The following is a 27,154-nucleotide window of genomic DNA, read 5'->3' as shown; positions in this document are numbered from 1 at the left end:
TGACCTTGGACAAGTTACTTACTGTCAGTCTCCCTTTTCTATGAAACAGGTACAAAATGCAACACCAAAATCTAGAGTTGCTGTAAACAAGCTATGCAAAATCCATATACAGAATGCTGGCCACATGAGTTTTGCTCCATACACAACAGCTTCATTATTGTCTCAGTACAATGCAAGGGACATGTAACAGGTGAATGCCACTTAACTGATTACTCCTTAAGTCTCATTTCCATACTCCCTGGGAGTCTCCTTGACCACAGCGATTTGCTAGACTCCAACAAAGAATACTATAGTCCATTATCAACAAAAGTATAATTCTATTCCAGTGCCTGAAAATTTGGCACCTATCTGATAAATCCAGCTGCTTCTAGGCTAAGACCTCACCCTGTCTGGCAAGCTTCCCTTAACACAGAGTTCCATTATGCCCCTGTTCCAAACAACATGAATTTACTGATTGTAAACACAAAACCCTCAGCCACATAGATGGCTACTACAACCAACTCAGTTTGTCTCATTTATTATAAAATATTTCAGGTATTCTAAAAACATGACAGTCAAAATCAGTTTTTAATACTTCTCACACCTGCTTTCTTCATCCCTGATTGAATGCAAAGTTAAGTTTCCTTCGAAAGGGCTTTAAACACAAGAGTCTACAAACCTATTAATTCATAATGGCATTTAAAAACACATCATTGCTACCCTTTGGAAGGTGCCAGGTCACCAACTCATATACTCAAAATGAAAATTAATAAATAAAAGTAATGACAAAAACATTTCAGATTAAATCATTCTAGCCCCAAGGAGGTAAAATTCACTAGCTTAGAGCAATGGGGTGCATGAATGACTACCTTTAATAAAACATTCAGACAGTGCTTGTATGTTTATGTATGTATGAGTATCTAAAGAATTGGAATTCTGTAGTAATGCCAGATGCCAAGTATCTGAAAAGAAATAATTTTTTATGAAGTAGTAAACTAATACAAGGCCCTTTGCAACAAACAGACATACCCATCATAAGAAAAGTGAGTATATTTGGAAAAACCATTAGCTTAGAAGAAATACAATAAAAATGAAATAGAATAAGAGAAAAGAAGAAAAGCTATGCAAATTAAAATGAGAAGCAAGCAATAAACCCATATACTGTAATGGCTGGAATTTTTTTGTAATATAAGACAGGGCTTTTCATGTGTTTTCTAACACGCAGAATGTTTTACATTAGCTTCCAGAAGACATGAAAATAATAAATCAGCAGTACCAAGATAAATTCTGTACAATCGTCCCAGGGCCTGCCCATTCTCAATCTAAAAAGAGTGGAATCACACAATTTTAAAGCTGAAAAATACCTAAGGATTACCTAAAACAATGCATTCATTGACCAGCTAAAGAATTTGAGCCTAGCAAAATCTGACTTGTCCAAGGTCACAAAGACAGTGGAAAAGAAAGCAAAAGAGGCCCAAATTCCCAGCCCAATTCTCTACTCATGTCCCTAAATCTGCATTAATAGAACTTCATCAGTATTGTTCTTTGGCAGAAAGACCTGGAAAATAAGAAATCTCTGCCACAAATATTTATAGCAAAGGTCTCTACACTATTCCATACAACTTCTTGATATATGTTAAGTCATTTTTGTTCATATTTTTAACCGGAACAACTTTAAGTAGAGGAGTTTGTGGATTTTTCTATCATTGTTTTAAATCTTCAAGTTTTACTCTTATTGCTCTCTCCCATCATATTAGTTTTACCTTCACTCACCCTAAAAAGTGAGAACATTTATAAAGCTTTTTATAAAGCTACCACACTTAAAATTTATTCTAAAATATTTTTATGAGTTAATAACTGACATTATGCTTGCTAGTTCTTTTTTTTTTTTAATATATGAAATTTATTGTCAAATTGGTTTCCTAGTTCTTTGAATACAGTATTCCTACAGCTTTACATTTTTAAAAATGTGAATCTGGAAGAAGTGATTTAAAAAATACACCAAAATGTAGTTACAGTTAAGGACCCAGATTTGAACTTCCTCAAACAAGGGTGGTTCGTCTCTCAGTTCCTACTGAGTGAGAAAGAAAGAAAGAAAGAAAGAAAGAAAGAAAGAAAGAAAGAAAGAAAGAAAGAAAAGAAAGAAAAGAAAAGAAAGAAAAGAGAGAAAGAAAGAAAGAAAGAAAGAAAGAAAGAAAGAAAGAAAGAAAGAGAAAGAAAAGGGGGGGGGGCACCAATTGTAAAAGAAATCTCACTCTATAGCCCTGTCTAAATCACGTGCTGTACACACAACACAAAAGTTAAAACAAAAATACAAATTAATGTCACAAGAGGAATAAATCATTCCCCACTGCGTTCAGGGTTCTCATATTATTTCAAACATTCACAGAATTTAAGAAAATTTAGAAAAAGTTTAAAAATATGTCCTTGAAATCTATGTAAGTGCCATATACATATATTACCACCAATATCTTCTAAATAGCTATCCTGCCTTAAGCATCTTTCATTCCAACTTGGGGAGAAGGCAAGGGGAACGGAAGTACCTAAAACTTTTCCTAAAGTACAATTTTATTTTCAAGTAAATGAAGCACAAATTGGTGTTTTTTTGTATAGAAAGCCTCGGTCAGGCTTCCAGCGACATATGCAAAGCTAAAGCAGGGCATGGAAACATGAATATGTTCACCTCACCCCAAGCCATGTTAAGGTAATCTCTCTCTCTCTCTCTCTCTCTCTCTCTCTCTCACACACACACACACACACACACACACACACACACACACACACACACTCACACACACTCACTCACTCACTCACTCACTCAATATGATCAAGTCAAGCAGGATGACTTCTCTATGTTTTCGCCTTTTTTGCTGACACCCGGATGGACAGTTCCAGGACTCTGAGGGCAGGCTGCAATTACTCACTGCCTAGACCTGAAATTCTGGTTCTTTCACATTGTTCTCCACTTTCCATCCTTGGCCACTTGGGCCTACCTGGTGTCAGGTTACACTCAGGCAGCATTTATAGCACCTTGCAAAACAGCCAAACAGATTACATACCTAGACCTGTCAATACCTGCGATCTCAAGATTAACCCTTTTTCTGAGCATTTTCTGAAAACAAGAGAATTTAGAACCAAGGGGAAATATCCAACGGTACCCTGATATTGTTTTAACTTTGGTCACAAAAAAAAGAATTTAACTGCTTTCCCATCTCAAAATGGTTGAAAGTGATAATTATCAACCAAAATGCCATTAATTGATGATTTTTATTATGCAAATGAACTAAAGGAACTTTCTTCCCTTCAGCACCCCAAACCTGAAATCTCACAGAAACACACTTATCCATTGAACACAAAGATGCTAAAATGTGCTTATCAGCAAAACCAGTTCAGCAGTTTAAAATTCTTCTCTCTGTAACAAACAAGAATCAACTTGCAAGGAAATTCTATTTCATTTCTGTGTTGGTTCATTCCCCTGGTTAATAGATTCATCCTCTTAGAAAATGCTCACTGGCGCAATCGTTCCCCTATCTGCGCACACGACGGGTTCTCATCGGGAAGCGTTTCACTCTGGCCCAGACTGCAGGGGAAAAGCCAGGGGTAGGTTGTTTAAAGGTCCCCCAGGAGATTTTGCAGCATGCCACACCTCCCCACACCTCCAACTCCCACACGACACAACACTCTTCTAGAATAAGCTGTATTTGTCATATGAAGTTTTATGGAGAGACACACTGTACACTGTCCCTCCAGTGTACCACTCTTACTTTAGCTCCCCTGGAGCTGTTCTTCAGCAACAGAAGCAACTTAGCAAAGATAAAAATATCAGCAACTTACTTCTCTACTGCCTCCACTGCCTATAGGAAAAACTTCAGATCCATTAACAGGGATTAAGCAAAAGGCATGAGAAAACGTGGTCAGATCTGTAGAACAGAATAATCTCCACAGGATAAGGACTGAAAAGAGTGAACAGGAATATTCCATGGAGCAAGTTTAAAACTATACCTCTGTCACAATTTTACTACTCTTTACTCTCACCTCAGAAAAGGTATTCCACCATTTCTGCATTTTATTGTCCTCACAGTCGCCCAACCCCACGCTAGTATTAAAGAAGCCAAAGTCAGGGGTGCCTGGCTCAGTCAAATCACCGTCAGACTCTTTGGCTCAGGTCATGATCACATGGTTTGTGAGTGAGAGCCCAGGGTAGGGCTCTGCAGACAGCTCAGAGCCTGAAGCCTGCTTAGGATTCTATGTCTGTCTCTCTCTCTCTCTCTCTCTTTCTCTCTCTCTCTCTCTCTCTGCTCTCCCCTGCTTGCACTCTGTCTCTCTCTCAAAAATAAACATTAAAAAAATTAAAAAGAAATAAAAAATAAAGAAGCAAAGTCAGTGCTGCCCCATCCCCCCACCCCAACACAGTAAGCACCACTCTTTTCCAGGCTTCTGTCTGTGCTCACTGTCATGCTCAATCCAGATCTCTCCATGCATTCTTAGCTGGTCACAATCTTTTATACCTGTGGCATTTTAGGGTCCTCTTCAAAATCATAGTGGGACCAGACTTAACATTAACTCCAGGGGTGTCTGGTGGCTCAGTTGGTTAAGCAACCAACTCTTGATTTCTGTTCAGGTCATGATCTCAGTTTGTGGGACTGAGCCTCACGTTGGGTTCTGTGCTGACAGCTGACAGTGCAGAGCCCGTTTGGGATATTGTCTCTCTTTCTCTCTCTCTGCCCCTCCCCTGCTCTGGCTCATGTTCCTTCTGAAAATAAACATTAAAAAAAAAAAAAGTAAAGAAAAATAATATCAACTCCAGAGAAGCAAAACTGTTTTCACCTTTTTCCAAGTTACCAAGGTTGATGGATTTTAAGATTCCTTGGGCACAAAATTTCCCCCTCACACATATGAGAAGACCCCTAATGACCTAGTGTTTTCATAATATTACCCCCTTTCTTCTTTAAATAATAGAAATCTATCTTAAATAAGTCTGGATTTAATCAAACAATTCTGGTGTCCCATGTCAAGATCCTTAAAATGGAATTCTTCCTATAATTGTTCTCACAACTGTCTGGCAATCAGTTAAGATTCTAAACTCAGTGGCACCAAAACACGAGACCCAAATAAAACCGCAAGACGAGAGGTAAGAAGGTAGAAGGGCAAGGGCTTAATACTGTAACACACATACTTAAAATATACACATGCAACATTTATAAATTATACATGTAGCTTTTTATCTTCCTACTGTACAAATTTTAGATAGAAGCAAACTTCTATTACTACTCATAAGAAATATGCAAATTTATAATACAGAATAATTAAAATATTAGGCCTTCCACCTTTCATAATATAATTGCTCACTCAATTTTTCAATCATATGAATCCATTTTGGTTACTGTTAATTGAAGTGCATCAACATCTTGCATTAGGTCTTCTCTGAGAGGAAACAGTTTTGTTACACTTATCTTATATCCAGAACTAATCAGAAGATCCCATAGCATTCATTTTTAAAAGAAAGCATGCTTCTACTGATTGACTTAGTGGTAAAAAGTTGATGAATATTTACTGATCTTCCCCTAAACTCAGTACCATGGTAAATACAAAAAGATAATGCATGGCCTTGTTCCCATGACATGTACAATTTAGTTCAGGAAACAAGAGACAATAACTGAACACCAAAAGGTAGTATAAAATTAGATGCTCATAAAGCTGGTCAGTACTACAGCATTTCAGAAGAGGGGATGGTCAAACAGGTCAAGGAGCACTCACAGACAACAAAGGACTTAAAATCAATCTTTTAAAGGAAGGTAACAGAATGTGGAAACACTAAGGGAAAGGATAAGATAAAGTATAGCATGTGTGTGCATTTGCATGTATGCTGAAACACAGAAGAATGCAGAGAATCAAAACTGACCAAAGTAAACCTGAAGACACTTACCAGCTTGACAACAGCTAAGGAGGCGTCAACAGGAAATGGTAGAACACGTGGTTAAATAAGCAAAGTAAAACCAAATTATGGAGTCTTGAAAGTCAGGCAGTAGTATTTAGGCTTGATTTGGGAAGAGGCATAAAGTCCCTGGAGATTTTCAAATCAAATGGCAACAACAGAGTGTAGTCCCTATGAACACAAAGCCCAATGCAAGTCACATGCGTGGGATCTGGTAACTACTATCCAAAAATGATGGGAACAGCTTAAACAAACATTCCACAACTTGACTGCTACACCAATAGCTTCCAGGCACCAATGTGGACACTGCCCTCCTTAAATTCTTCATTAATTACTTATAGAGATTCTCAACAATGGTTTTTTGTGTTTTTTTTTTTTTTTTAAGTTTATTTATTTTTGAGAGACAGGGAGAGAGCATGAGCAGGGGAGGGGCAGAGAGAGAGGGAGATACAGAATCCAAGCAGGCTCCAGGCTCTGGGCTGTCAGCACAGAGCCGGATGCCGGGCTCAAACCCATGAACCGTGAGATCATGACCTGAACCTAAGTCTGACGCTTAACCAACTGAGCCACCCAGGCGCCTGTCAACAATGGTTTTTAAACTGCCTAGAGTGTTGGAAAATTGTTTAAAACAAAATTCACTTAACTAATTTACTTAAGTTTTTGTTCTCTGCCTAAGAACTGGAAGAGAGGGGAAACAAGAAAATAAAATTTTCAAAAGATATTAACATTACCACATAACCTTTCCTGTAAGTTACTCATTTGAACATCAAAACTGCCTTACGACCATTCGAATAAGAATGGAACTTTGAGGGGCACCTGGGTGGCGCAGTCGGTTAAGCGTCCGACTTCAGCCAGGTCACGATCTCGCGGTCCGTGAGTTCGAGCCCCGCGTCGGGCTCTGGGCTGATGGCTCGGAGCCTGGAGCCTGTTTCTGATTCTGTGTCTCCCTCTCTCTCTGCCCCTCCCCCGTTCATGCTCTGTCTCTCTCTGTCCCAAAAATAAATAAACGTTGAAAAAAAAAAAAATTTAAAAAAAAAAAAGAATGGAACTTTGAAATATGTGAACTAGTTGAATCTAGAGAGGTTGTATCCTGTCATTTAGTATTAAGTATTTTGAATAGATGATGCTGATTTAGTTACTCAATGAAGAAAGATGTCATATTCATGACAGATGCAAATTTCTTAGTCACTTAACAGAGACTGCTATCACCAGCATTCAAGGAGTCTCTACTTTCTTCCAGATAGATGGCCAGAAGACAGGTGGTCCTGTGAACACATGTAGTTGACCAAGTAAGGGTACATTAAACCTGCTCTTTAGTAGAGGTATGTTCTGCTTTATGGCTTTGCCTTACTCTTGCAAAGTTCAAGAATTCCAAGTCACCTTAGTAGATGTAATAGGCACTTATTAAATTTTTAAACTATACCTTTGCATAAAGACACATCCAGAAATTGTACAAGAGCACAGTAAGGTTTATTGATAATTTTTAGTAATACCTAATGTCTAAAAAGTGCTTTATAATTTTCAAGGGAAAACACATATACTACCTTTACTTAAGTCTTAAACATTGATAACAAGCACTGGATTTTTAAAAAAGACACAAAGAACCATGACACTTATCCTCAAGGAGCTTGAGAAAGAAATGGTAACAACTTGGAAAATAAGTATGTGGAAGAAAGTAATAGATAAACCATTTATGTGTGCCAGGCCCTATGCTAAGTACTTTACTGTATCCGTCATTAAATCTTCATATCAGTAATATCCACCTCACTTTATTTACATAAAGATACAAGGATTGAGAGAGCCAACCAAATAAGGGTAGGGACATGGTCAGGGTCACCACCATACTCCCGCATCTAACACAGATGCTTCATGATAAATATCTGCCAATGAACGCTCCAGCTGTTCGGAGAGTTTCAGCACATGTCTCAATTCAGCTCACACTCATCTACCTATTTATGCATTCAACAAATATCCACTTAGCACCTACAATATCTCAAGGCTCTGTTCTGTGTTAAACAAGTAACATCAGTGAACAAAACAGACCAAAACTTCTACTTTCATGGGGATTCTAATCTAGTTACCTTTTTTTTTCCCTTTCTATTTCATTCATCAGCCCACCTACCTCCCCTTTGGTAACCATCAGTTTTACTTTACGGAGTCTGTTTTGGTTTGTTTCCTTTTTTTCCCCTTGTTTGCAGTTTTGTTTCTTAAATTCTACATATGAGTGAAATAATATGGTATTTGTCATTCTCTGACTCACTTATTTCACTTAGCATTTATACTCTTTAGCTCCATGTTGTTGCAAACGGCAAGATTTCATTCATTTTTATAGCTGAATAATATTCCATTGCATCTATCTACGTACACACCACATCTACTTTATCCATTTGTTTATTAATGAACACTTCGGCTGCTTCCATAATATGGCTATTGTAAATAATGCTGCAATAAACATAGGGGTACATGTATCCCTCTGAATTAGTGTTTCTGTATTTGGGGGGTAAATACCCAGTAGTGTGACTACTGGATAGGAAGGCAGTTCTGTTTTTAACTTTTTGAGGAATCTCTGTTTTCCAAGTGGCTGCACCAGTATATCTGTATTCCCACTAACAGTGAACAAGAGTTCCTTTTTCTCCACATCCTCACCAACACTTGTTGTTTCTTGATCTAATTAGTGATTTTAACGAGGACAATTATGTTTCCCCTCAAAATATTCTGAGTTAAAAATGTGGGACATTAAAAATGTCAGGCAATACAAGTTTCTATTTTACACCATGAGTAGAAACTTCTGCCACTCTCCTTCCATGTCTATCTCCCACTATCTCTGACACCCCAACAATTGGGCACAGAAAATGTGACCTCTCCTACTCCAAGAGGAGAGTAAGAGTTGTGGGAGAGGTGTTGCATCTTTAAGACAATTTGGAAGTACCTATGAAGAGGGAAAGGGAAAAACATGAGATGGGAATGTAGACAGGGGAGAGATATAGCTAAATCCAAAGGCAGGTTTCTTTCAGGCAAAGCTGATTAATAACCTAGATGTAGATTCCTAAAGGCCTCTATTTCACTTTAATTTTTATTTTGACTTTAAGTGAACTGAAATTTAACCACAATAAGTTTATTAGGATTTTACAAAGCATTCTCTTTACAAATATAAACATTTCAAGGAAGAGACCATTCTCCCTGTATTGTCTCTTCTTATACTCTAGATGGCCTTCAGAAATCATATCAGTACTATCTATATTCTTTTATTTATTTAACAAGCACTCATAGGGACCTATCTGCCAGATGCTGGTGGGTGAGGGAGAAGGACAGGGAACAGACAGTGACTAAGACCCAGTCTTGCCCTATGGGCAATCACAGTCTGCCAGCTAAGACAAATGATAATCACAATAATACTTATGATATAGCAGGGGTCGACACAAATTTTATTTTCCCATGTTATCCCATAATTATTTACTATGTCCCATCTCTTAAGGTTATAAGCTACATGAGAATAAGACTTATATAATTTTTTTCTGTATGTTCCTTATTAACATAATTTAAAAGCATATTAAAAGTATACGGTGTTGGAGCGCCTGGGTGGCTCAGTTGATTAAGCGTCCAACTTTGGCTCAGGTCATGATCTCACAGTTTGTGAGTAAAGCCCCACATAGGGCTCTGCGCTGACAGCACAGAACCTGCTTTGGATTCTCTGTCTCCTTTTCTCTCTCTGCCCCTCCTCCACTTGCTCCCTCTCTCTCTCTCTAAAGTAAATAAAAACAATTAAAAAAAAACATTAAAAAAGAAAAAAGTACATTGTGTTGAGAGTCAAAATTAGGCCACAAGATGAAAGGACATTGCCTTTTGTTAATAAAAAAGACTTACTGAAATTCTCCATTAAAATGATAAAAGATTAGTGTTTCCATTTGTCTGCTTTAGCATTTCACAGAATTTTACATGATGTCCTCACCTGCCAGAACCAACTGGTGGTATGCTACACTTTGCTATGCTCAAAGTGATATCTATACATGTATTTTCTGATTCAAACACAGAAAAACACAAATACAGAAATACCACCAGCAAATGATGCAATAATGGGAAGCCCTACTCAACAACCCTATGAACTATTCTCCACATGTCTAGCCTTTGTCAGGTGTTTTTGTTTTGTTTTTTAAATCAGGTTTTAATAAATATTAAGAACTACTTCACTGGTTCTTCTGAAACTCCTTAAAAAATGAAATTCATATACTTTATAATTTTTCCTTTAATCTTTATTTTATTTTTTTTAATTTTTTTTTCAACATTTATTTATTTTTGGGACAGAGAGAGACAGAGCATGAACGGGGGAGGGGCAGAGAGAGAGGGAGACACAGAATCGGAAACAGGCTCCAGGCTCTGAGCCATCAGCCCAGAGCCCGACGCGGGGCTCGAACTCACGGACCGCGAGATCGTGACCTGGCTGAAGTCGGACGCTTAACCGACTGCGCCACCCAGGCGCCCCTTTCCTTTAATCTTTAAAAAGCAGATCTGAATCCTAAGATTTGACTTAATGTTTTTTACTTGATCATTTAAATTTGATTTTTAAAAATAAGATAGAGGGGTGGCTCAGTCAGTTAAGTATCCAACTTCAGCTCAGGTCATAATCTCATGGTTCATGAGTTTGAGCCCCTCATCAAACTCTCTGCTGTCAGCGCAGAACCCGTTTCAGATCTTCTCTCCCTCTCTGTCTGCCTATCCCCCTGCTTACACGTGCTCCCTCAAAAACAATAAACATTTAAAAAGTAATAATCAAAAATAAATAAAAAATAACATAGGAACCTGTATCAATTTTCAGCTGGAAAAACTGTTAATACATGAACTTTTTAAAAACATTCCTAGAATAGAGAGATCTAAACTAAAGTCCTACTTGCAAAGAATCTTGCTCTGTTGATAATAAGGCTAATTTAGAGGCTCCAAATCACTGAAGTACAAAACACTTCGAGACAAGAACAGAAAATAACATAGGGAAAAGAAGTAGTAGTAAAGGGAATTATTCCTTTCAGTGGAGAAATCAGGAAAATTGTAATGAAGAGCTAGACATTTTCACCAGATTAATCTAAAGACAAAAATAAAAGATTTTTTAAAAATGTTTATTTATTTTGAGAGAGACAGGGAGGGAGAGAGAGAATTCCAAGTACGCTTCTTGCTGTCAGTACAGAGCCCAATGCAGGGCTTGATCTCACAAAGTGTGAGATCATGACCTGAGCTGAAACCAAAAGTTGGATGCTTAACCTACTGAGCCACCCAGGCACCCCAAAAGTTAAAGATTTTTGACGTTCAACAATCAGTGATAACTAAGGTATTCTCAGCTACATTTCTGAGTGAACCAATAAACAATCACCACTGTTAATATGCTGCAAACACTAATAATTTCATTAAGAATACTTGATTTCTATAAAAAGCAAAAAACAAGTGGAGGGCAAAAGTAGGAAAGAAACCTTATAATGAAATTGTTTTTACAAATAAACCATAAAGGAATATTGTAGAAAAGAGTCACATTGTAGTTCTTTAATCAGCTTTTTGTTTCTAGAATGGAAGAAAAGAAGTATCAAGCATGCATTTATTCCTCCAAAAAGTAATCTATTATAGGCTAGGTACTGGGTATACAAAAATGAAGAAGTAGCTAGTTCACTGCCTAGAGCAAGAAAAAAGCATATGAACAGATAACTATAAAACAATGTAAATAAATAAGTTAACAAAGTGTTAAGGGAATAGAGAGAAAGAGATAAATACCTGTGAGAACTTGAGAAACTTCACAAGGAAGTGACATGTGGGTCATTTCTTTAGGGGTAGCGTATCTTTTTCCAAAGTAGAGATAATGTAAGGGGGGAAGGGACATTCCAGGTAGAACAGGCAAAAGTAAACTCAAATATTTTAATCATGGAATAATAAATAGCAATTTAATGAAAACAAACTTTTTCCTAAAAGGACATAGGATGTAGCATCAGAAGATATACATTCAAATCCTAGTTCTTCCATCTACTATATTGTCTCAAATAAGCCAAGCTCTATGACCTCCCTTTTGTCATTTTAAAGTTGTACCATAAAATGCTTTAAATATTTTAAAGAATCTGGATATGCCAAAATACAAAAGTAAATTAACACTTTAATACTAAAATTCTGAGATAAAAATATTAGTTTATCACTTCATATTGAATGTATATCATATATACAAATTTGAAAGCCAATCTCTTATGACCTATAAAAATTTTACAAAAGGGGGCACCAGGTGGCTTAGTCAATTAAGCGTCCAATTCTTGATTTCGGCTCTGCCGGGTTCCATGCTGGGAATGCAGAGCCTGCTTGGGATTCTCTCTCTCTCCCCCTCTCTCTCATCCCCTCCCCAACCACATTTTCTCTCTCAAAATAAATAAATTAAAATTTTTTCCACAAAAATAAACACGTTTTAAATTATGTAAAAGTTGTATTTTCTATATCAAACATCTAATTGTAATCCATAGTCCTTATAATAGAAAACAAGGCTACAACATAACTAGAATTAACAAGTGACACAAGTTTAGTGAAACAAGTCTTATACTTAACTGGTCTCCCTAATGGGAAATTAAAGCAGCAATTGTACATCTGTGTCTCTGTTCCTCTCATCGTGGTTTAACTGACAGGAAGCAGACAACAAGATATGGCATACAAACGTCAAGTATTTCCTGCCTTCTCTGCTACATTTTTATGTCTTGTTTTATAAATAGTCCAATAGTTTACGTGAAAATGTATTAAAGCACAGTCAAGTATACCATACAAATGGTGAAGAGTGTTTATGAAAACAGAGCAAGTAAAAAGGTATTTTGAGGTTGGGATCTAAGTTGCACACAAAAACTCATTATTACAGTTTTCTAAAAAAGTATTCTTAGGAGTTAACATCTTACAAATTAAGACTTAACCACAATGACTGAGTAAAACATCAAGTGTCTAAACAACAGAACAAGCCCTCAAACTGGTTAGATAAGTAACACTTGACCACCTAGATAAGTAAAAGATAAGTACCACCTTAAAAAATTAATCTTCAAGCAATTGTCTCACAACAAAGCAGGACAGATTACTTGCCTCTCTGATCTTTGGTCACTTTGGCTTCTTGTCAGCACTCTTCCCAAATTATAATTTGTGTCCCCACCCCCTGCAACCAAGCTATCTCTACTCCCTTGCCCAAATTGGCTAATATTACTTATTCATTTATGTTCAACTCTCAACTATTACATAAACTAAATAAAACTCTATTCTCAAAAAGTGAATTCTTACTGCTCTAAGTCATGTTAAGCAAACTTCCAATTAATTACAACTAAAACAGCGATGCTTAATTTTCATCATGCCACACTGCTTTCCAAACCAGTAATTCTTAAGAACCATCTCAGTTCATCACTCATATGCCTCAATCTATAAAGTTCTGGGTGCAATGCAGCCATCTTCTCCATTCATATTGGTCAATTCTTACCTTACCACAACTACATTTCACCAAGATTCAGTGCTATTCCTTTCTAGGTCAATGTTCAAAATGACTCAATATTTTACTGCACATAAACCCATCCTGAGCTTCCTGTCACCTCTCTTTCCTAAACAAAGCTTAGTATGCACTTAATAGTAAACTTCAAGCATGGAACCATGCTCCTGAAGTAACATTTATTAAATGACTGGCTTGGAAAACAATTTCTTTCTTACCCAGTATTTTTCAGTGGAAGGATGTAGTTCATTCTTCTCAAGAGTGTACGAGTTATTAGGGTCTTCTTAGCATGTCTTTAGTACATTGCTGCTCTTACTTATAAATAAATGTATTACCTCAACCATCCCCAGTATTTAGGAATAAATGCTCTCGGAACCCCAAGGGAAGTATCCATTTCCTTACACATTAGCTCCCTTCCCACAGCCTGTGACTCTGTCTGATGCTTGGTCAATCACCCTAAATGGTGGGAAGTCTCATAGCATCTAAGAACCTATTATCACCACCTTCTCAAAAATCAAATATGCTAACAATGGTGTGCAACTGTTTGATTGTAACAAGGGCAAGAATGTGTTACGCTTTCCCTTTCAGTTTATTCCTCAGACTAAGAGGCTGTAAATTATTCTATAATATACAAATTTGTCTCTGATCCACAGATCAAAGGATCAAACAGGACATCTAGTGTAGAAAGTTCATATCATAAAACATTTTCAGTAAGGTTATTTACAAATAAATCATCTGTTTCTAAATGCAAACTGTTTCAAACTGTCTCTCAAATTAAAACACACATAACATTAATTTTAATTACTCTAATTTAAATCTAAAATGTTTACATTAATTTTCTTTAGGCTTTAATATGTGTTTTGTGTGGTATATTTTAAACTTTACATAAATAGTACCATATCATATATATTCTCCTAGTATACTTTAATAGATGTAAGATACAAATTTTTGAATAAACACAAAGATTATTTGAAAGAAATTTTAAACATTAAACAGTCTTGACTTAGTGCTTAGAAAAGTATTATTACTGAAGACAAGTCATGGTTATTAGGCTTCCATTATAACAAAGAGAAAGATCTAAGATCTACAAAGCAGCCTACCTTCAATGATGCCTCTCACGAAAAGTGTTCAGACTTTCTGCAGAACACAGTTCACCATAAGACAACCATGTGTGGAGATCTTAAACAAGAAGCCTGGGGCCGGGGGGGGGGGGGGGCATCTAACAGTAACAGTTTCTGACAGCTTAAAGGCTACACCCTCCACTATTGACAGTGATGGTTCCACTGGCATGAATATGTTATCTATCATATCAACTGCAATGAGAAAATCTCTGGCTATGTTTGTTTTCAGAAACTTACGTCTTTAATTCACTCTGAAGCTGAATAATACACGGCAACTCAAAGTTCTCCCAATTAAGAACACATTAAGAAAATGTAAATCAGAAAATGCCAATGAGAAAGTGAATCTACATGAAGAAGTGAATTTGAAGGCATATTTCACCTCTTTCCATAAACCATATAAAAATGATTGATACTGATATTGATCCTTTTATATTGAAAATTAAACTCAGAGTTACTACACAGAAACCCCTTGGACAGAAAAGAAGCCAGCAGCTGCCTTCTTGGCCTTTTAATTTCCCTTTTATTAATCACAAAATCACCAATTAAAGGCAAATGTTGCGGGTCAGGATCAATACTTTCACTTTCTTCAAGAAATGTTGATTTCCTCATTAGAGAAGTACTGTATAATCGGCTTTTATTTGACATAAACTTTCACAAATTTAAATTCTATCATAGAACTGTGTAGAAGAATCATCCCTTAGTTAACTAATCCCCATTTGTGGACTCTTGGACTATTTCTAAAGTTGCCATATTACAGCGATTCCCAAAATGTACTTCTCAGAGCCACAGACGATTCATAAACCTTTTCAGAGAGTTCACGAGGTCAAAACTATTTTCAGACTAACACTAGGGTATTATATGCCTTTTTGCACCATGTTCACATTTACAACTAATAGTGCAAAAGCAAAGGTGGATGTAACTGTTAGTGCCTTAGCATGAAGCAGGGCTAGGTTACCAAACCACACTAGTCATTATAAAAGAAGGCAGTTTCGGGGCGCCTGGGTGGCGCAGTCGGTTAAGCGTCCGACTTCAGCCAGGTCACGATCTCGCGGTCCGTGAGTTCGAGCCCCGCGTCGGGCTCTGGGCTGATGGCTCGGAGCCTGGAGCCTGTTTCCGATTCTGTGTCTCCCTCTCTCTCTGCCCCTCCCCCGTTCATGCTCTGTCTCTCTCTGTCCCAAAAATAAATAAAACGTTGAAAAAAAAATTAAAAAAAAAAAAAAAGGCAGTTTCACTTAAGAATATCCTTGACAAAGAGTAAAAATAATTTCTTAAATCTCAAACATTAAATACATGCCTTTTTAATGATAAAATAGGAAGTATGTATAAAGTGCTTCTGTCAAATTCTAAATAGAATGGTTGTCTTGAGAAAAAATACTAATTATTTGAGTTGTGAGCTAAACTAGCTGCTTTTTTTCATGGAATGCCATTTTTACTTGAAAGAATTACTCATTATTCATAATTGGATGTTTGGCAGACATGTTCCCCAAAATGAATAAAGTGACCCTGTCACTTCAAGGAAAACAACAGCATTTGTCACCAATGATAACATGTGAGCTTTCAGAAGTGCCTAGATGGCTCAGTCAGTTAAGCATCCGATTTTGGCTCAGGTCAAGATCTCTCCGGGTTTGTGACTTTGAGCCCCGCACCAGCCCACTCTGCTGTCAGCACAGAACCTGCTTCTCATCCTCTGTCCCTCCATGTCTTTGCACCTCCCCGACCTGTGCTCTCTCAAAAATAAAACGTTAAAAAAAAAAAAAAATGAGCTTTGAACTGAAAATCAGAATTTTGGAAAATTTATATCCACTACTTTGGGCTTATTAGCTTTTCCAATACTTAAAAAAACTTTTTGATAAGATTGGGTTTTTTTTTTTTAATTTTTTTAATGTTTACTTTTGAGAGAGACAGAGCAGGAGAGGGCAGAAAGAGAGGGAGACACAGAATCCCAAACAGGCTCCAGGCTCAGAAATGTCAGCACACAGCCCAATGCAGGGCTCAAACTCACAAACAGTGAAATCATGACCTGAACCAAAGTCGGACGCATAGACCAACTGAGCCACACAAGTGCCCCTATTATTTTTTTTTTATGTTTATTTTTCAAAAAGAGGGAGAGGGAGAGACAGTATGAGTTGGGGAGGGGCAGAGAGAGAAGGAAATATAGAATCTGAAGCAGGATCCAGGCTCCAAGCTGTAAGCACAGAGCTCCACGCTGTCCACACAGAGCCTCACAAGGGGCTGGAACTCAAGAACCATGAGATGATAACCTGAGCTGAAGTTGGATGCTTAACCAACTCAGCCACCCAGGCACCCCATAAGATTGGTACAGTATTAAAGAACATGATTCTTAGGGGTACCTGAGTGGCTCACTCAGTTAAGCATCCCACTCTTGATTTTGGCTCAGCTCATGATCTTACAGTTCATTAGTTTAAGCCCTGTGACGAGCTCTGCACTAACAGTGCACAGCCTACTTGGGATTCTCACCCTCCCTCTCTCTCTCTGTCCCTCCCCTGCTTGTGCTCAAAATAAACATTAAAAAAATATTATGTCAACATTTGGAATACTCAGTTGACCAATGAATGTTACAAAATCTTGCTTAGGAAAATATTAATTCATTCAAAGTGCAAGGCAGACAAATGGACTTCAATGTTACAGAGGACAAAAAGTTCATTGATAGGGTTCAGAGTCCCTTGCACCTTTAGGAGACTAGCATTTGTTGAGTTTTAGTGTAGTATCCACTACACAGTAGTGTAGTAGAAGAAATCCACAATCACCTGAAGCAGCTATAAAATACATCTCCCTTTTCCAAGTAGACATCTAAAGTATGCCAAATTTTCTGCACATTGTTCAACCAAAGGAACATACTGCAACAGATTTAATGTAGAAGCAGATATGAAAATCTAGCTGTCTTCTGTTAGGCCAAAGATTAAAGATTTGCATTTCTTCCCATACAGTTTTTGTTTTTGAAAACATAGTTGTCTTTTATAAAAATAATTAAGTTAACATGTAATGAGTTTATTATTTTAAGAAATTAATGTACCAATATTTTAAAAATTGCTTAATGTTTATTGAATTTTGAGAGAGAGAGAGACAGAGTGTGAGCAGAGGAAGAGCAGAGAGAGAGGGAGACACAGAATCTGAAGCAGGCTCCAAGCTCTGAGCTGCCAGCACAGAGCCCAATGTAGGGCTTGAACTTCCAAACTGTGAGATCATGACTTGAGCCAAAGTTGGACACTCAACCAACTGAGCTACCCAGGCACCCCAATATATCGATATTTTTAAATTGTGCTTTAATTTCTTTTTAAAAATTGTTTTTCTTTAATGTGTATTTACTTTTGAGAGAGAGAGAGAGAGAGAGAGAGTGTGTGTGTGTGTGTGTTTGTGAGCAGGGGGGGAGGGAGGGAAGGAGGGGGAGAGGGGGAGAGAGGGGGGGAGAGAGGGAGAGAGGGGGAGAGAGAGGGAGAGAGAGAGGGGGAGAGAGAGGGGGAGAGAGAGGGGGAGAGAGAGGGAGAGAGAGAGGGGGAGAGAGAGGGGGAGAGAGGGGGGGAGAGAGAGGGGGAGAGAGAGGGGGAGAGAGAGGGAGAGAGAGGGGGAGAGAGGGGGAGAGAGAGGGGGAGAGAGAGAGGGAGAGGGAGAGAGAGGGAGAGAGAGGGAGAGAGAGAGAGAGACTGAAGCAGGCTCCAAGCTCTGAGCTGTCAGCACAGAGCATGACATGGGGCTCAAACTCCCAAACTGCAAGTCATGACTTGAGCCAAAGTTGGATGCTTAACCGACTGAGGCACCCAGGTGCCCTGTGTTTTAATTTCTAATACTGGTAAATACTGATGAATGAAACTCACATGAATAAGAGCTCTTTGTGATCCTCCATTATTTTTAAGAGTATAAAGAAGACAAATTTTGAGAAGATATAAAGTATAAACTTGTAAACTGCTACACTATTAAAACCAGTGGTTCAAATATCTTCAGAGCTTACTCTGTGTTCCCATCCTTAAATTTTCTTTAAGACAGAGTCCTACAACTGAGATCATTATGTCAAAACATTTGATATACGTCAATTGCTCTCCAGAAGGTTTTTCAGTTAATACTTCTATCACTAGAATACACACAAACACATTTCATGGTGTTCTCACCATTCTGCAATACTTTAACTTTTTGTCAGTATGATAGGCAAAAAAGGTAATTTCATTTAATTTGCATTCCTTTACTACAATGTAATATTTTAACATTAAACATAATATTTAAACATAAGTGTAAGTAATTATATTAAATATACATTACATATTTATATAATCACTATAAATAATACCTTCTAATGTATTACATATAAGTAACTTAATACCCCAATTTTAGTAACTTTTGCTGTCGTTGTAAAAAGAACTTGGAAGGGCACAAATAAATATATGGTAAAAGTGATCATCTAAGATCTTCATCATTGGGGAAAAAACCTCCAAACTGATGTTTTTATTTTAGTTCTGGTCTAGAACACTTGTGATTTTTTTTTAACTCTGATTTAATTTATGTAAAACTCTCCCTTATTATTAATAGGAAAAAGGACTAAATCAAATGCTGTAAGCATCAGTGACCTATTAAATTACTCTTAGGCAAGTTACTTAACCATAGTTTCCTAAATTAAAGAATGAAGGGAAAAATCTGTAAGAATGGTATTTAAACCACCGGTTGCAATCATGCAACATTCTTTTAGTGTCAAGATCCATTTATACTCTTAAAAGTTACTGAGGACCACAAAGAGCTTTTGTTTCCATGGGTTATATCTGTCAATATACAAATTCTTTACAAGGATGGGCTATTATTTATTAAATGCCTTTTACAGAGATCCTCTCTCAGAAGAATACTATATTGAAAAGAAAACTCTGAGATACAGTTTTTCCCCAGTAAAATAAAGCTTTTGAAAATTAAGTTCTAGTATGCTTTCTTCATCTCTGTATATCCCAAAAAACACTTTGAGGACCACTAATCTAGTCTATTTGTAACTTTTCTTATCTTTGTATACATTAGAATACATCTTAAATGGGTGTTAATTAATAGAACATAATTTATGAATAAATTTTCTATGTTTTATTCATGGATATATTCCGTAGCATCAAGAATAATGCCTGAGTTGCTTAGTCGGTTGAGAGTCTAACTTTGACTCAGTCATGATCTCATGGTTCATGAGTTTGAGCCCTGCATGGGGCTCTCTGCTATCAGTGTAGAGCATGCTTCAGATCCCCCATCCCCTTCCCTTTACCACCCCCCTCCCCTCACTCTCTTTTTCAACACTAAATAATTAAAAAAAAAAAAAAAAAAAAGAATCCTCTGAACCATAAAATCCTGTGACTTCTAATTTCATTTGTTCTTTTTTTTGTCCCTGCCACTACTTATACATACACTGTGGGAAATATCTTAGAAAAGAGAGCCAAGAGATGATTATGAAAGCAAAAACCTGGATTAAGATCTATGCTTTCACTTTTTTATAGCAATTCCTACAATTATATTATTAAATTTCAGAACCCTTACATAGAGAATCCACATCAATTTTATAACAACAACAACAAAAACCCACTAAAGATACAGGAAATGCTACCATTATAATAAGGATTTTAAGGAAGCCAAATGAAACATCCATTATGCCAATAAATCTGGCTAGATGCAAAAGTCTAATTTAGGGTATTAGTTCATCAGTGTCAATTAGTCCTCTACCAACTGTGTTTTATGAATCTTTTCATTCTGAAATGTGTTTTTGAATATTTGAATGTGGGATGGTTCTAAATATTAAATTATTTCTGGCAAACTATAGTTCCAACTTGTTAATGGATCTCAGCTGGAAGTTATCCATGAGAAGTATGTCTAGGGCCATCTTGTTAGTTGTATGGGATAGACACAGTCTTATGTAACTTAGTTCTGAATCTAGTTAATCATTCAGTGAAGCAGGAAGTTAATATTTTTTATGATGTAGATAGAGCTTATTCACCATTTTTAAAAATTACCTTCTAAAAATAAAAAAATCTAAAAAATTAAAAAATAAAAATCGACTTCTCATCAAATGAACATTATTTCTCAGTTATTTATAAATGTGGGACAAAAATAACTACCCCTTAGACAGGAAAATTTATTATGAAATAGCTTTATACTAATATCTTACCATATTCTGCTTCAGATTCTTAAGAGAAAAAAAGGCCACATATAGCTAAAGACTCCTATATATCCCCTCTCTAATCTCATTTTATCCCTCCCAACTATCCTAAATTTGATGTTGTCCCTATCTGTCCAATTTTTATACCTTTAATACATATGTATCAATAATCATATTGTTTTTATGTATATAACTGGGACCATATTATATCTATTGTGTTAAAATTTTAATTCAAAATTGTTTGAAATAACTCCAGTTAATAAATGACAGGCATGGTAAACTGTTTAGTGGTCAAATATATTGATGTCTGCAACATACTCTGAAATGCGTCAATTTCCCATCTGTTTAGGGTCCTCAAAGATTTTATCCCCCAGGACAATACACCATAGTAAGTAAGATGCTGAATGGGTAAGAAGGCATCAATGGCAGGCATGTGTTCCTAGGAAAGATAATGAAGAACTCTAAATGATCTTAAACTATCCATTCTCTCCATACTTTTTGTAAACTTCTCTCATACCTCAATGTGATGATACCGCCTTAAAGAACTCTTGCACATATGTTCCACAAACCATGTCCAAGAATGTTTCCAAACTAGAAATAATCTAATGTCATCAATAAGAAAGAGTGAATACATTCTGGTCTAGACAGACAATGGAATATAACATGGCAATTAAAATTAATTAAAATAATCTCACAGAGTTGAATGAAAGAAGCAAGTCACTACAGAATATATATGGTGTGATTCCATTTACATGCAGTTCAAAGGGGTAAAAGTATAATGAAAAAAGTCAGGACAGTAATCATTTTTAAGGAGAAACAAACATGGGACAGGAGTGGGGGACTTCTAACATAATGAGCCCATTTCTTAACCTAGGTTGTGATATGGGTAAACACTTTGCAATTATATTTGAGCAGTCCATGTTTTATACATTCTCCCACATGCACATTTCAGTTAAAAAAAAAAAAGAAAATTAATCGCCCCATTACAATACTAAGCTTCCATTTAGTATTTTGATATAAAAAAATAAGATTCACACAAACTAACAGTTATTAATTCAACACCTCATATTTATAGTTTTACTGTAAAATTTGTTTCACTGTTCATATGACTGTTTTTTCTAAAACACAGAAAATAACCAATTTCCTTTAATTTAAATGTTTTAAAGTATACAATTCTGCATAAACACAAGGCTCTATATGACTGGGCATCCATCAGATAATGAACTTCACATGATGTTTTACCTTGTAAAATCATACTAGTTCCTGCTACCTTGAAGAACTTCTACTATAAGAGTAAAAGGCTGGACAAGGATAGATCCAAGAAAATAAATTTTTTAAAAAACCCCAAAACTTCTCTAAGAAGTGGCTGCCTCTGAGGAGCAGGACTGAGAATGGTAAGGGGGAGAGGAGGGAGGCTGCTTTTCATTACAGGCTCGCTGTAAAACACGAACACGAAAAAGAGCTGACACCCTACTATTCATCAATTAAAAAAGCAAATGAAAGAAAAGATAGCTGAATTCCTATGGCAGGGAGAGAATGAAAGTGAAAACAGAAGTTTAGGAAGAGTGTTCTCACGATAATGGTGTTAATTCAGATATTTATAACTGGAAGAGAGGAAATCAAAATGCTTCTGCAGAGAAATTTATACGACCAAAGATCTGCTGCGTAATTTCTTTCTATCCACCAACAGAGCAATTAGCAAATGAGTTACATTTTTGTAAAGGGTGAAATGCCTAGACACTTGTAGTATAGATGAAGAGCTACTTTTACTATAGTATACCGACCATCTGAGAAAACACAAAGATAGATATGAGATGAAAAACTTTCTCTTAAGTAGGTTCTTATACTAATGGGAGAAAGAGATTACTCCAACAGTTGAAAACTGCCGTAATCATTTCAGTTGACTCAATGAGATTACTAATTCAATTTCTACCATCCAAATGAAGCAGCTGCTAAGCAAAGGAACAAAATATTCTAGCCAAACAATGGAAGCAATAATTATTTTCACCCATTCAACTAATGGACTATTCTTCACAACTTTACAAGAGTCTGTGAATACCTTTGTCCCATTAGATGGGATGTAATGTAAGATAAAGCCTACAAATATGCAATCAGTGATAGAGTTAAATGTCCAAAGAAACCTCGATCATGTCCAAGCATCACACGGTATTAAAAATAAGTAAATAAGTAAATAAATAAATAAACAAACCTCCTTCCCAGACTCAAACAACTGTAAATAATAATAGTGTATTTCCCAGGACAGAAAGATTTTCAAACACTGTGAATGCTACCCTAAATCAGGAAGGGATGTTTTGCCTAGAACCCCAAGGATCAGGAAATGGAGATGCCATGAAACACCAAATGGAACTAAAAAAAACTAACATCGAAAAAGCAATGGTTTACTGAGATAAAAAATAGGTTAATTACATTTGAAAAAAATAGTTTAATTATTTACTGTGGTCAATATAGCAGTGGGTTTGGGAGCAGAAGGAGAAGCAGAATTAGAGAAGCAGAAAAAGGGAAAGCCACAAAGTTGACAGACACAGAACAGCAAAAAATGGAATAAAGAAAGAAAAAACTGGGCGAGGGAGAAGAGGGTAAATAAGTTATAATACTGATAATAAACTACTCCAGCCACTTTCTTTACTTAGCAGAGGCTGTGGCCTTCAAAATATCAGTGGTGCTTGAAAATTCAAATATTAAAATGCTAAGTAACTGCTCTTCCTAAACATGTACTTTTTCTGAAAGTGTGGCCTACAAGCACTTGCACCGCAATCATTTAGGGTAATTATTACAAATGCAAACTGATAAGCCAAACCCTAGGCCTAATGAATCAGAATCTCAGGAGTTGAAGCCAGGTGATTCTCTATTACACCAAAGGTTGAAATTACTGCTTTAAAACATATACTACCAAGTAGATTTTCATTTTTTTCTTTGGTTAGGAAGTGCCGACACCAGACAGACTACGCTGAGGGCCACATGACTTTTAAAGATTTGCCACCCCTAACTTTAGCAGAATTTGCCCAACTGAGTTGCTAAGGGTTTGATGCAGCAAATAGTAACTGTTTACTAATATGTGCTTGGTAGTTTTGTCAAAGGTTCCAAAAGACAAAAAAATAAAACATTTCTCACCTCAAAGAGCTTACATTCTCATTCTTATTGGTGAAGGCACTCCCCTTAAGCTAGGCAAATGCTACTCAGTCTTCAATACTAACAATTCCTAAAGATCCATATACTTCCCTATTTTAAGTTGCAGTCATGTTTTCACCTTTAGGCAAATAGTCTGAACCTGAATTTAACTTCTTGGTGGCTTGGTTCCATTCTTATTTTACTGATGTTACCACACCCTGTTTTTCCAGTAAGAATCTAAGTTTGTGAGGAGAGAGCCTATGTTTTCTGGCTGTTTCTGTGCTCTCTGTTGCTTAGGACAATGAAAACCACCTTGTGGAGGGTCTGATATCGAACTGGGTTAGAGGACTTGGAGACGTAGGAGATGCAACAGTTACGTGCAAAGTGATTTAAAAAACCAAATTTCAGACCTAAAGAAAGGCAGATCGAAAGTAAATTTCAACCACTCCAATAAAATATATCAAAAAGTTAACAAAGATTTTGTATTCCCCATTAGTTTCTTAATGTGCCTAGTATGTATAGTCAACTCTCAAAGGAGGAGAGAAGATATGACAAACAAATGGAATGAGATTACTAATTCTGGAAAGGTTCAGTTCAAGAGGAGTGTAATGTTAAAGTTTAGAGACTTGTAGACTTTGTAAACTTATATGCAGGGTTTTACACACACATACACTTTAATATAACAAGGCATCATATTAAACAGTATTTGCCCTCCTAAAAGAACAAGAGATAAAACTAAAGCAGAAATAAACCTGTCTGGCTCTGAAGTTCAAAGTAAATTCCCAACTCCTCATAATTCCATCCCCCTGGATTCATCTTAAATAAGCAATGACACAAACAATGCTTCAACTATGAAAAAATGCTAATAATGAAAAAAAAAAGCTGTTGTAGAAATTAAACAAATGCATCATCTTCTCTCTGATGAAAAAACAAACTAGTTGGAACACATTTTCAAGATCATTGGTTAATTCATTTGGTACATCTTATTACCAAACTTATCACCAAGCAACTTAATTAAGGTTTTATTTACTCTTAAGGAAACACAGATCATTTCAAACAAAGCATCACTTGTTAGCGTGGACTAGCATGAGCAGCTCCGGGCTGGAAGCCCTGCCATTAGGCACTGCACAACCTTGAGCAAGTCACAAGACCTCTTCAGGCCACTGTTTCTTCATCTATACAAGTGAGGCAGCTGAATGATCTTCAGTGTTTTTCAGTGCTCAAGTTCTTTAAATGGGTAATTCTAAGTTTCATTCTGATGACTCGATCTACACTTATATTCAACCTTATGAAAGGAAAACAGTGGGAAGAAGACTGCTAAGTAAGTCTTTCTGGCCTTCCCTTGCTTCCATGTTTTGTTTTTTTTTCCTTCCCTTGTCCTTGAAGCCCCACTTCAGTCTTCTTCACATAATAAGAAACTGAAATATATGATCAGTATCTATTTTATTTATACCAGCTGCTTAATTTTAAGAAAGTAAATCTTTCTACTTCCCTTTAATAAATAAAATCTTTAGTTGTTTGTCCCTAGATTTTTCTCTCATGGGTCACTGGCTTTTAAAAACTTAAAAGAAAAAAAAAAGCCAAAAGTTTCCTTAGATTTTTCACACAGACCAGACTAGAAGTAAATACAGGCTCTACTTACTCAAAGGCTGACTAAACCAGCAAGATGCAAACAAAGATGATAGCAAATGCCTCAGAGCTGAATTGGTAAAATGTCTGCTATGTCTTTCCTGCAAAACCACAAAACTGAGACCTGTTAATATAAAAATCCTTTCCAAGAGTATGAAGTAGTAACTAACTGCCTTTCTATCTTCCCTTTCAGCAGATAGGCCTTTAAGCACTTAGAAAGTCAGTAACAGCAAATTTCCAAAGAACTAGCTAAACATCATTATAGTCAATAATATATGACTTAAGTTTTATTTCCAAATATTTTATTCATAATCCCTGCATATTCAAATTTTACTTGCATTCAAGTTTTAATTTCATAAATAACTTTCGTAAGTAAAATACTACTTCACTCAGCTTCTCAGAGGACCTAGAACTTGAAGGCACACCAGAATATACACTAGCCAAAATTTCGTAATTTCAATGATGATAAATATTCCAGGAAAAGACTAAGCAATCTTTTCTTTCACACAAAAGGTATTACTTTTTTCTTCAAAACAAGCAAATTTTAACAACAACAGTATAGAGGGAAGGCCAATATTCTTTACTTTTTCTTTACACACAAATTGAAATACTACATGCTTCCTCAGAAGCCAGCCATGCATCTAAGGTTGTTTCTCAGAATAAGTTTCCAGTGTGAATTATAAAACTTTATTATTTTTTTCTGATACTAAATGAACTGGTCTACTCTTTCTTCCTCTTTATCTAATAATCACTTTTACTTATTATCTATCTAAATGGCTTCATTTTCCTTAAACTTCTATTTAGTTTTCAAAAATTAATGTTATAATTTCATTAATTTAAGAAAAAAGAGGAAAGAACAGTCAATGAGCAATACCTATGACCAAGTTGTCTCCAAACCTCCCTTTAACCAAAATGCCAAAACACCACCACTGCCTCGGAATTTTTTTCTTAACATCCGTATCACACACGCATAGTACATGAATTTACTTAATTGTAACTTCTAGCTATCCCACAAATACAACTGGATTTTTTTTTAAATGAAAACTTGACTGGTTTGTTTTGTAGTATGAAAAAGAAAGAAAAATCTCCTTTATTCTCAAGTCATACAGGGGGCAAACAAAGAAAACAAATTATGTAAAATATAAAAAAAATGCTTTTCTAAGAAGATCTAAAACTTTCCAGAATTTGAATGCTTTGTTTCCCCCTAGCAGTTAAGTGCAATCAGGCATGTGACTGACTACACACATTTTTTTCAGAGAGTTAAAGAACACATTCAGCCATGTTCTTCGACAGGTAAGAACCACCCTCCGTTTATCAGCTCAGGAAACAGACAGAAGCAAACACACAAACTCATAACAAGTTACCTTCAAATATTCTCGTTCTCTTTTTGTCCTTTGGGCTTGAAAATAAAAAGCAATCCGGCAAGTTTTATGCTGTTAAAATGGCTCCTGTAGATTGGGGAAGTGGTGTCTGTGCTTCAGCCTATGAGTCATACATGAAACTAAGTGTTTCTAAGGGAGGCACGCCCATGTTGCTGTGGACCCAATTATTCTGCTAGGTCAAACATGCAAATCTACAGGTAAAAACAGAGGAGAAGTACAGAAAAAGGAGAGACAGAGAGCCAAGGAGCAAGATCTACCTTGATTAAACCATTATTCAGCTCATGTTAATTACCATAATTTAACATTAACAATAAAATAGAACTCAGGATCTACACAGAAACAAAATTAAAACCGTATGCTGTTTTACAAAATAAAATCTCAACT

The 27,154-nt window shown here is 36.3% G+C and overlaps 1 protein-coding gene across 6 annotated transcripts in view; it reads right to left on the bottom strand.

Moving 5' to 3' along the window:
• Positions 1-27,154, bottom strand: part of ELF1 (E74 like ETS transcription factor 1) — a 112,294-nt gene that overhangs the window by 58,000 nt on the left and 27,140 nt on the right. For 2 of the 6 annotated variants that reach the window (XM_043579918.1, XM_043579934.1), the window contains exon 1: positions 26,753-26,890. The exons of 3 other annotated variants lie outside the window; for them this stretch is intronic. The gene's annotated coding sequence lies outside the window, so the exon portion shown is untranslated. Of the gene's footprint in view, positions 1-26,752; positions 26,912-27,154 lie in introns of those variants that run through there. One more of the 6 variants, XM_043579892.1, reaches the window with a different exon arrangement.

This window comes from Prionailurus bengalensis, chromosome A1 (genome assembly GCF_016509475.1).
Source record: "Prionailurus bengalensis isolate Pbe53 chromosome A1, Fcat_Pben_1.1_paternal_pri, whole genome shotgun sequence".
NCBI classification, from domain to species: domain Eukaryota; kingdom Metazoa; phylum Chordata; class Mammalia; order Carnivora; family Felidae; genus Prionailurus; species Prionailurus bengalensis.
Note: the sequence above shows the minus strand (reverse complement) of the source record. Positions and strands in the feature narration are given on the sequence as shown.